Raw genomic sequence first — 11,896 nt, forward strand, 5'->3', positions numbered from 1 at the left:
GAGCCAAGTCAACGGCGGGGAGGGAGGACCAGAGGGAGCGGGGAGCCGGTCTACTCAAGGAAAACACTCCCCAGGGATGATGGAGGTGTGATCTACCCAGTCCTTTAGATCTCTCCAGTGATCAGCTGTCTCTGAGTCTCCCCTCTCTCACTGCCCTTGCCCAAAGCTTGGGACTAGCTCTGCTCTTTCTTAAGAGTCAGGCTTTGTCAAGGAGGATGCCCCTGGAGAAAGCGCACTGGGGCCAGTCAGGAACGGGCTGGGGAGGGTCCAGGCCTGCAGAGCATTGGTCCCAGACCAGACCCCACCAGGCAGGTTCCAGCTCCTCGCAAGGAGCTTGCTGAGCAGAGGGCCCGCTGGACAGAGGTGAGGCAGGGATGCAAATAAGCCTGGGGAGCAAAACCTGGAGGACCTGGCGTCCCACAGACAGGGCTTCTAAGAAAGTCCCCCACGCCCAGAGGTTCAGGAAGCAGAGACCCTGATTCTCTGTTACAGCACCAAACGTCACCACTGCCAGTGGCCTTCAGGACCTCGCCAGCTTCAATCTTCACAGCCGGGAGGAGAGAGCACTCCTAACACTCGCTGAACTGCGTTCCTAAACCGCTAGATCCTAAACGGAATCTCTTGTCATCGGGCCACCCTTTCTCTTGCTCTCCTTGACCCTGGTGCCTAGAAACAGTCAGAGTCCCCCACCAGCCAACGGCAGCTCCCCAAACAGGGTAATTGCTTAACTGTGAAATGGATGTCACTTGACCTGGAGCCGACAAGCCCAGGATGGTCTTGGGGGCGGCCTTTCCAGCAAGTCTGTCTCTTGCAGCACGCTGGCTCTAGGGGGTAACTTAGGAGAGGCCAGGCGCTCCTTGGCAGGGAGCTGGGGCCTTCAGACTTCAGACTGGGGGCCATCTTCCCAGTGCACTAGGCCCGTTGGAAGGTGATTAGGCCGCAGAGGCTCTGACCTCATGAGTGAGAAGGCTCTTATCAAAGACCCGAGGGAGCTTGTTCATGGGGTCTCTCAGCCGCGTCCCACATGGGTGAGAAAGGGGTTAACTGCCAGAGGATGATGTTGACTGTAATTCCATCAATTACCCATAACTTATCTAATCAAAAAACACACAAGAGGGCTGGGGAGATAGCTCCGTTGGTAGAGTGCTTGCCTTGCAAGCTCAAGGCCCTGGGTTCAAATCCCCAGCACCGCAAAACAAAACAAACAAAACACACACACACACACACAAGATCCAATGCTCCCTTTAAAAGAGAGGGGGCGTGATGGGTCTGGCCATACCAGCTCTGGCCTCCAACAACATGGAGTAGCCCAACTCTCCTTTATTTTATAGTCACACAGGAAAAGGGGGCCAAAACTGGGAGGAGCTTCTTCTGTGCTGGACAGGATAGGGTGGAGTTAGGGGAGCCATTCTCTTAGGGGAACTAGACAGGGTTCTAGTCTGATTCTGCTAGATAAGGACGCTTCCACACTTGTTGGCCCCTCCTGCTTGTGAGGATATGTAGAAGGTATCATATAGGAGGAACGGGTCTTCACCATACCTGGAACCTGCTGGTGACTTGATCCTAGATTCCCCACCCTCTAGAACCAAGAGCAATGAATTTTTGTTGCCTGTAAATTGCCCAGCCTAAGCTATTTTGTTAACAGTAGACCGATAGGACTGAATGACATTTGGGTTGGATGATTCTGCTGGCGGGTGGGGAGAGGCTCCACTCTGCGTCGTAGGACGTTTAGACTATCCCTGGCCTTTATCCACAGAATGGATAGCCAGCAGCACCCTCCTAACTGCCCCCACGACAATCAGAACTGCCTCCTGACATTGCCAAATGCCGCTGGGGGGCCAAAATCAGCCCAGTCGAGAACCATGGCAAGTAGCATCCCTAGTCAGTGAGCAGATAGCTAAGGAGCTCCAGCGTGGCGTAGGCGACGCATTCCCGAGGAAACGTGCACTCTGTGCAAGAAAAGATGAAAAAAGTCGAGTCTACATGGGCTTTGTATCAGTGCTCTCCTGGGTGCACCCAGTAACAGCTAGTTCGCCAACAAATGACTTAAAGGAGAGGGAATGTTAGATGTCATCTCATGGAACTGAGAGGACCAGGGATGAGGCGCAGTGCCGGTGGAGGCTAAGCTTGGTCCTAGGACTCAAGCAGGATCCCCAGCACTTGTTCTTGTCTTCACCTCCTGATTCTGCTCTTCTCCATCCTGTCTTCTTGCAGGGACAAGATGGCTGCCCGTGACGCAGTCCCAGATCTGCCCGGGTTTGAGACCAGGGGAGGAAAGCACACAGGAAGCACTTTCTTCCCCAGTCCTAGGAGAAGTCTCATCGCACTTTATTGGCAAGACACCAGGGCAAGGGAATGCAGTGGTCTAATTGGTCAGGCTGTAGTCACATGACCTTTGCACCTTGACATGGGGTCAACTCTGCCTGCAGGACAAGGAGGACGGAAAGGCAGGGGCTTCCAAGAGGAACATAAAGATACAACTTCTAGAAGTCAGCTGAAAAAGGATTGCAGAAGACAAAAAGCAATAGATAGCAACAACAACCTTTATACCAAAAGGCAGCTCACTCTTAAATTGATCAAGGTAAGAGCCAACACTGTAAGCAAGACTTCACCGAGTGACAGTTATAAAGCCTGCGCCAGGACTGTTCAAATGAGCCTCCAGGTGACAAACAGAAACTCTCATAGGTGTCTCTAGGACAAAGTCAATGAGAAGTTTCAATAAAATGCGTCCCCATTTTATGGGTCCCCCAATAAAATGGGAAACCCAAGTATCCCCCAAATTTCCACCCCCTTTATCGGTAGAAACATATTTGTTGTTGGGTCCATAGCTGCCCAGCTGAGGATAGCAGTCCCCACCCTCCTTGCTGTTAGATATGCTCATGTGACAGAATTTGTACTATATAAGCAGAAAAGATGACAATACTTAGGCCTTAAGAGAGTGGGTGTGGTCGGGTGGGGTGACACAAACTTGTAATCCTAGCTACTTAGAGGCTGAGGCAGGAGGATCACCAGTCGAGGCACCTAGTGAGATTCTGTCTCACAATTTAAATAAACAAACAAACAAACAAACAAACAAACCGCGAGGACTGGGGACACAGCTCAGTGGCGGAGTGCTGGCCTACCATGCACAAAACCCCGGGTCCAATTGTCAGTACCACAAAAAAAAGAGAGAAAAGATAGTGGGTGTGCTTTGTCCAGACTCCTTCCTCTCCCCTTGAATCAGAACACGAACCAGAACAAGAATCTGCAGCTTTGACACTGCCAGTAGGAATGATGCTCTAGGAACCGACCGAAGATTCAAAGAACCTGGGTCCCTGAACGACCCTGCAGAACAGATCCTCCTGCCAACCTGGAACGAGAAGCTCAAGTGGAAAACAAACAAATTTCTCTTTTCTAAGCCTCTAAGTTACTGCATCGCATCCGTTCTGACAGTCATTTTTTCCCATAGTCTAATAGCTCTGAAATCCCTGGTATCATTGTTCACCAGCGGTCATCAGAGGCCATCCTAGAGAGTGTGCCAGGCCTCAGGGAAATGTTTTCTGTGGGACTTTTGTCTATATAAATAGATTGATTTACAATCAAGACATTGTAAAAGTCATTGATCCTTGTGAGATATAGTGATTTATCAATGAAAATTTCTAAAGAATAATAATTATAATGGGCAGAGAAGTGGTGCATATGTATTTATTTATCATGTAATTGATGCATGAAAATTCTTCTGAGTGGCCAGGCACCATTACTTCTTGATTTAATCTAGAAACCATCTCTTGATCATTTTATATTGCCCATCATGAGAAAACAATAGCGATGTTTTGTTGTGTAAATACATTACCTAGGCAATGTAATAACATTGTTATGTTGCCTAAGTACCGTGCACATATTATTCCTTTCAGCATACTATGCCACTCAGCAGCTCGGGAGGCTGAGGCAGGAGGATTGGAAGTTTGAGGCCAGCCTCAGGAACTTAGCAAGACATAAGCAATTTAGCGTGACCTTGTATCAAAAATGAAAGAAAAAACATTTTTTAAAGGTTTGGGAATGAATCTCAGTGTTTAAGAACCCCTGGGTTCAATTCCTAGTACCAAAAAAAAAAAAAAAAAGACTATACCAATGTTCCATTTTAGCTTTGACATGCCTTTGTTGCCTACTACAGTCTGATGCTTACTGAGGCGTCTTCTGCATTCTAGACATTGCATTTTGTGTGGAAGTGATGTTTCATGTTCTTTTAAAAGAAATCTTGTGTGTCTCCAGTTCAGATACCGTCTCTGGCGGAAGGCCATGTTGAAAGAGATTTTAAACAAGTTACAAACTAGGTAACGAAACACTTCCGTTTCTAACTTCACTTTGGTTTCCACAGTTTCTCTCCCCATTTGAAGAAGGGCAGTGAATTGTGGACCTGTCCAGGCAAGTCCCCTTGCGTGAGCGTGTCCCACTGCTTCCAGGGATGGCGCCCTCCTGCACTGCTGGGGAGTCCCATCCCCAGTCTATGGAGAGCAAGACCTTCCATCTGCAGTCACCATGTCATTTAGAGGCACAGTGGGAAACCCTTGCCAGCCCCACCCTTTATCCTGGCAGAGCCCTGCTTGGCCCCAGTGTCAGGTGGCAGGGAAGAAGAGGGTAAGAGGCGTGGGAGCAGGGACTGGACAGGAAAACTGGAGTTCCTTCCTGGCCAGCCCGGGAGCAGGGGGAGTGGGCAGCACTCCTCTCCACGGGGCCAAGTCCTTCGCCTAGGGATTGCCACAAGACCACAGAGGGCGCCAGCAGAGGATTTGTGAGTGGTGAGCACCGACCACCAGATGTGCAGGGACACATATTGTACAGGAGTAGTAAAAGGTACAAGGTTCCAAGTGCACAATGGCAGACAATGGGACCAAATCCCACATCAACAGAACCTTTTTAACCAAATCAACCTAAGACCAATGCTGGGCGGGGGTGGGGGGCGGGGAGGCACGGATCCATCCACTATTGTAACTACCCCCCATCTGACGCAGAGCGCACCACACACCCCTTCCCCACCCAGGAAGCTGGCCAGAGGTTTGGGAGGCAGGTGAGATGCTTAGACTTGGACATGCCTGACTGCTGGGTTGGGGTTGGGTTGGTTCTTTGTTGAGGGCCAGTTATACCACAAAACAATTTTCAGTGCCAAAGTCATTTAGTGACACAGGCTGGCCTTCCAAAGATAGGTATGATAATAAATGTTTGTGCCAACGGTGAGTGGGCTTTCTGTTTTTTGTTTTGTTTTGTTTTGTTTTGGTGGTTGTACTGGGGATTTGTAGCTGGAACCCAGGGTGCTCTGTCATGGAACAACATCCTCAGCGCTTTTTAAAACATTCTTATTTTGTGAGGGCCTTGCTAAGTTGCCCAGGCTGGCTTCGAACTTGGGATCCTCCTGCTTCAGCCTCCCGCGTCACTGGGATTACAGGCGTGCGCCACCATGCCCAGCAGCGAGTGGGTTTGGCACAGACAGGGCTCTGCCTGTCTAGATTGCTGGTCCTGGGGTTTGTCACTTCTTGAACTTGCAGGATCCTTCCAGTAAGATTAAAAAAGCGCCAGCATCAAAACTTGAAGAAAAAGTGTTTGCAGCTTAGAAAAAAAAGTCCCAGGAGGAAGAGTGACATATTCTTTTTAAGACACGCTGCGTTGCCACTGCTCTTGGTGTGACAGTAACGGTTCTGAGAGGAAGAGTGGTTTGGGGAGAGTCACACTCTGACTGTAGAAGGGGTTTGGAAGCTCCACGTCAGGGAAGGAGCACGCATATTTATGGCAGATATTCCCATTCCCTCTGCGTCTGGCCTGATCAGACACAGTGGATTGTCTCCACTGTCCCTGAGACGAGGCAGAACCTCGGGAAGGGTTCTGTCGGCCCTCCACCTGCCTTTGTGCTGGAGATACGAGGTGGCATGATAGGCGGGCACCAAGCCACCTGGGGAAGACTCCATCAACCTAGAGAGAGCCACGGGGATGTGACTGAGCTGCCGTCGCTTCTCCCATCCTGCCTGCAAACACTGCATAGTTTGCAAAGTGCTTTTGCCGACATCATCCCATCCATTTGCATAACTCTGGAAAGGAGGGCAGACATGACCATCGCTCCATATTAGAAAGCAGAAATAGTTTGAAAAAGTAAAGGGACTTTCTTGGGGTGCTAGTTCAGATCTTGAATGTTCCCGAAGACCCATGTGTCGAGGCTTCGTCCCAGGCCACCTGGGAGGTGGTGTACCCTCTGGAAGGTGAGGCCCAGTGGGGGAAAGTTAAGTCACTGGGAGCATGCCCCTGAAGGGGACATTGGGATCCTGGTCCCTCCTTCTTTCTACTTCCTGGCCATCTCGAGGCAAAAGGGCCTCCTGTGCCGCAGGCTCCTGCCTGCAGGTACTGTGCCACCCCAGGCCCAAAGCAACGGGGCCAAGTAAAATAAACCTGAGCCAAAATAAACCTTTCCTCGGCTCAGCTGTTTGTCACAGTGATGGAAAGCTGGCTGACACAGAGTTCCCAGCTTGTCATCTACAGAGTGGGGACCGTCCTGACACTGCTGCCCCGAGATCTACCCCTTATGTTGTTGATGTTTTAGTTTTCTGAACATCAAGTTGTGGTGTTTAACTCTTGGGGCAATCCCATCTCCCTCTTTGTCTTTTGAGTCATCTGGAACTAAATAGTTTGGTCTGTGTTGTCCCCACCACCACCACCCTGGGAGTCCGGGCAGGTGTTTTTTAGAACCTACAGAGCAGATTCTTACAGCACAAGGACTTTACAAAGCAGCTTAAGTGCTGGAGCCCACCCTTGCTAATCTCTCCTCAGATGGCCACCTCGCCATTGCCCGCAGAGGGAGCCTTCAGGCCTGAGGTTCATTATGGGAACAAGAGGCGACTTTAAGGGTGGGGTGCGTAGTCTTGACCTCATTTCCAAGTTATAAGGGGGATCCCCCATGCCCCTGGGTTGCATGAGTTTACAGAACACCACCAACCCCTCAAATATTAGTAACTATTGGTACCAAAGGACTCGCTTTTGCTACATTTTCTTGGGAGAGGAGGATGGGTTTTAATTATTTATTTACTTACTTACTTAATCATTCAGAGTGGGTTGTTTGGGTGCAGGGCTTCTGGGAAGAAAGATAAGGTACGAGCTAATGGCCTGCCTCCCTCCATGCTGGCTCTAGCCACTCACTTCTACCCCCGGTGTTCCGAAAGAGGCTGGGTGACAGACAAAAGGAGGCGTGCTCCCGAAGACCTGGAGTCACCAGAAGCAAAAGTGGTGTTGTTTTAGGACACAAGTGACCACCACAGCCAGTCAGCGAGAGGGTCCCCTCTCCCCACCCCACCTGGGGACAGGTTCCCAGCAGGGTCGGTCCCAGGAGGGTGACAAGAGTGACACTATAAGAACAATGTTCTTAGGGAGGGAACTTCTGTTAAAGGTGGGGAGGGGAGAAGGTGCGGGGAGGAGTAGAAACATCCGCAGACCTTGGTTGGGGGCTCAGAGCTAATAAAATCCAGATCTGGATATAAACCCAGTGCTACAGGCTGGTGAAGTCAGATAGTGTGACCCTGGGAGACGCTGTCCTTTATTCCTTTTTTTTGGTACCGGGAATTGAACCCCAGGGGTATTAACCACTGAACCACATCCCCAGCCCTTTTCTATATTTAATTTAGAGACAGGGTCTTGCTGAGTTGCTTAGGGCCTCTCTAAGTTGCTGAGGCTGGCTTTGAACTCATGATCCTCCTGCCTTGGCCTCCTCAGCCGCTGGGATTACAGACGTGTGTGCTACCACGGCTGGCTTGTACTTTATTCTTCTAAATGTCATTCAACTTTAAAATCCTGTGTTGTCTCGTGGGCTCCCCACCCCTCCCGCAATGCCCGATCGTGGGATTGACTGCTACCATGGCCGACCAGGAAGCGACCTTTGACGCCACAGTGGAAGAATGTGTGATCCACAAGGAGGACAAGACACGGAAAGAGACCTTCCCTTTTCTTTATGATTTGGTGATGACCCATGCTCTGGAGTGGCCCAGCCTAACAGCACAGTGGCTTCCAGATATAACGAGACCAGAAGGAAAAGATTTCAGCATTCATCGACTTGTCCGGGGGTGCACACAGCAGATGAGCAGGACCTTGTGACAGCCAGTGTACGGCTCCCTAATGGTGATGCGCAGTTTGACGTATCACACCACAACAGTGAGAAAGGAGAATTTGGAGGTTTTGGCTCAGTTAGTGGGAAAATTGAAATAGGAATCAAGATCGGCCAAGAAGGGGAAGTAAACAGGGACCATTATATGCCCCAGAACCCTTGCACCATTTCATCAAAGGCTTCACCCAGTGATGTTCTTGTTTTCGACTTTAGGAAACATCCGTCTAATCCAGACCCTTCTGTAGAGTGCAGCGTAGACTTGTGTCTCTGCGGACCTCAGAAGGAGGAGCATGGGCTTTTTTCCAACCCAAATCTCAGTGGGCACTTACTTAGTGCTTCAGATGACCATACCATCTGCCTATGGGCTATCAGCGCCACCCCCAAAGGAAGGAAAAGAGGTCGATGCGAAGACCATCTTTACAGGGTGGACGGCAGCAGTAGAAGATGTTTCCTGGCATCTGCTCCATGAGTCCCTGTTTGGGAACTTGTGATTTGGGATGTTCATCCTAACAATACTTGCAAACCAAGCCACACAGTAGGTGCTCACACTGCTGAAGTGAACTGCCTCACTTTCGACCCTTCGAGTGAGTTCATACTTGCCACAGGATCAGCTGAGTAGACTGTCACCCTGTGGGATCTGAGGGATCTGAGACTTCGTTGCGTTCCTCTGAATCACGGAAGGATGAAGCATTCCAGGCTCAGTGGTCACCAGGTCCCAATGAGACTGTTTTTGCCTCTAGTGGTACTGATCACAGACTGAATGTCTGGGATTTAAATAAAGTTGGAGAACAATCCCCAGAAGATGCAGAAGATGGCCCACCAGAGTTATTGTTTATTCATGGTGGTCACACTGCCAAGATGCCTGATTTCTCCTGGAATCCCAATGAACCTTGGGTGCTTCGTTCTGTATCAGAAGACAGTGTCATGCAAGGGTGGCAGGTATTGTCTTCTGATACGATGGCGGGGAGCATCTACGATGATGAAGATCCTGAAGGAAGTGTGGATCCTGAAGGACAAGGATCCTAGATGTGTGCACTTGTGATTTTAGATTCCCTTTTTTCCTTCTCAACCTTGACATTGATTTAACACTGGTTCTGAGACACAGACTTGGTCCCGCTATCCCTCTATTAGAACTACCACCAACCATTGCTATTAGCCCAAACAGTGGGTGTTTTCTAAATATTAACTGGGGTACTTTATTCAGCAAAGTTTAGGTAAAGGATGAGGTCACAGAAAGAAATGTATAGAGAGCCATTTGATCTAGGTCTGGTCGGCTGGTCTACAAGGGAGGCCTTTCTGCCCACCTGGAGCCAGACACAGTGGCGCACGTCTGCAATCCCAGCAACTCAGGAGGCTGAGGTAGGAGGGTTGCAAGCTCAAGGCCAGCCTTAGTGAGGCCCTAAGAAACTTAGTAAGACCCAGTCTCAAAATTAAATAAATAAATAAAACTGCTGGGGTGTGGCTCAGTGGTAAAAGCCCTTCTGGGTTCAATCCGTAGTACAAAAAAAAAAAAAAATAATAATAATAATAAATTAATTAATTGATTAACATGGATCTGGAACAGAGAATCTGCTGCCCTGTGATGTCAGGAAACCCTCACTGATCTAATCTATATCCTTCATGCCAACTTCAGTTGAAACAGCAAAACTCTTTGCTAATTTCCTAGTCACTCAGAAGCCTTTAACAGGTCAGATCTGGTTCACTAGCCTAACATGGAAAAAAACTATCTCCCCCCACTCCTGCCACCCATCCCAAATCCCTGCAGTTGGGCTTGTCCAGCTGCTGCCCTCAGAATAGATTTTGAGCCCCCTACTAGGGGCCTCCCTAAGAAGGGTGTGGGGCAGGACAGTCAGCTAGTTGGAACTGTACTCGGAAGGAGGCTGTCTTGTAAGAGTATGTGTGTGTATGTGTGGGTTCTGGGGATCAAACCAGGGCCATGTGCATGCCAAGCACGCACTCTACCACCAGGCTACACCTGTAAGTATTTTTCATGATATCTTTACTAAAGACAGAATTTTTTTAAAGTAGAAAAGCAATTTATTTAGACTTATTTAAATTTAGACTTATTTAAATTTTCTTCAGGAATTTTTCAGTAACCAACCTGGATCTAAAGTAGCTACAGAAAGGGGAATATTATGTGTGGTTATTTTTCTTCTTAGGCTATCTCCCCAAGTTTTTCAGATTCATTTAAGGAAAAGCTAAAGCAAGTAATGAATAGAGTCAAGTGAGGTAGGTGTCTGAGCTGTGAAGTATAAATACAGCAAGATGTCATTTTTATTCAGCAGTCGGAGGAGATTCAAGTCATGTAGATTTCTACTCTAAAGTATTCACACCTGAATTTCCAGGATGCATATTTTCCTATATAGATCAGTCTCCTCTTGATTTCTACAGTTCAGTAAAACCACATGTTCCTCCTTCCTGAGTATATTTTAGGTTGTTAGTGTATTTCTTGACCTATTTTCATATTTTTCCTTTCCTTTTTATGAAACGGATTTTGTTTTTGTTCTTATTTTTATTTTTTTTTAACTTGGGACCACCGAGTTGTAAAGATGTCTTGTTTTTTCCCTGACAGTTGTACCACGGGTGTACTATTGAGTTGAGAAGAATGAACTGATAGCTTGTATGTTTTTAAAATTAAATCAATGCTTGATAAGAGTTGCTTTTTTTGTTTTAGGAGTTGGTCCTTGACCACAAGTTTGATACCATCTGCATTTGGGGTGAACTGTTTCACCAACAATCCTGTTATTCTACATGCCTATGTAAGAGCTTATAATGGAATAAATTGCTTTTCTACTTTAAAAAAATTCTGTCTTTAGTAAAGATATCATGAAAAATACTTACAGGTGTAGCCTGGTGGTAGAGTGCGTGCTTGGCATGCACATGGCCCTGGTTTGATCCCCAGAACCCACACATACACACACATACTCTTACAAGACAGCCTCCTTCCGAGTACAGTTCCAACTAGCTGACTGTCCTGCCCCACACCCTTCTTAGGGAGGCCCCTAGTAGGGGGCTCAAAATCTATTCTGAGGGCAGCAGCTGGACAAGCCCAACTGCAGGGATTTGGGATGGGTGGCAGGAGTGGGGGGAGATAGTTTTTTTCCATGTTAGGCTAGTGAACCAGATCTGACCTGTTAAAGGCTTCTGAGTGACTAGGAAATTAGCAAAGAGTTTTGCTGTTTCAACTGAAGTTGGCATGAAGGATATAGATTAGATCAGTGAGGGTTTCCTGACATCACAGGGCAGCAGATTCTCTGTTCCAGATCCATGTTAATCAATTAATTAATTTATTATTATTATTATTTTTTTTTTTTTTGTACTACGGATTGAACCCAGAAGGGCTTTTACCACTGAGCCACACCCCAGCAGTTTTATTTATTTATTTAATTTTGAGACTGGGTCTTACTAAGTTTCTTAGGGCCTCACTAAGGCTGGCCTTGAGCTTGCAACCCTCCTACCTCAGCCTCCTGAGTTGCTGGGATTGCAGACGTGCGCCACTGTGTCTGGCTCCAGGTGGGCAGAAAGGCCTCCCTTGTAGACCAGCCGACCAGACCTAGATCAAATGGCTCTCTATACATTTCTTTCTGTGACCTCATCCTTTACCTAAACCGAGTGATCGTCAGTGTGTGTTCCCACATTTTTATTACAGCATTTATAAAACTGATCTAGAACTTCTCAAGGGGTAGAGGCCGCCTGCCTCACGGCATTCTCTTCACCCCCAGGGAGTGCGTAGTACTTGTCAGCTGGTGGATCCCAGGTGGAGAACAGCCTCGATGTGGG

At 48.1% G+C, this 11,896-nt stretch overlaps 1 pseudogene; it reads left to right on the forward strand.

Annotated features, from left to right (window-relative positions):
- The first annotated feature begins 7,869 nt into the window (after positions 1-7,869).
- On the forward strand, positions 7,870-9,142 carry LOC124977047 (histone-binding protein RBBP4-like; annotated as a pseudogene).
- The last annotated feature ends 2,754 nt before the right edge of the window (positions 9,143-11,896 follow it).

The sequence above is a fragment of the Sciurus carolinensis genome, chromosome 2 (assembly GCF_902686445.1).
Source record: "Sciurus carolinensis chromosome 2, mSciCar1.2, whole genome shotgun sequence".
Taxonomy (NCBI): Eukaryota; Metazoa; Chordata; class Mammalia; order Rodentia; family Sciuridae; genus Sciurus; species Sciurus carolinensis.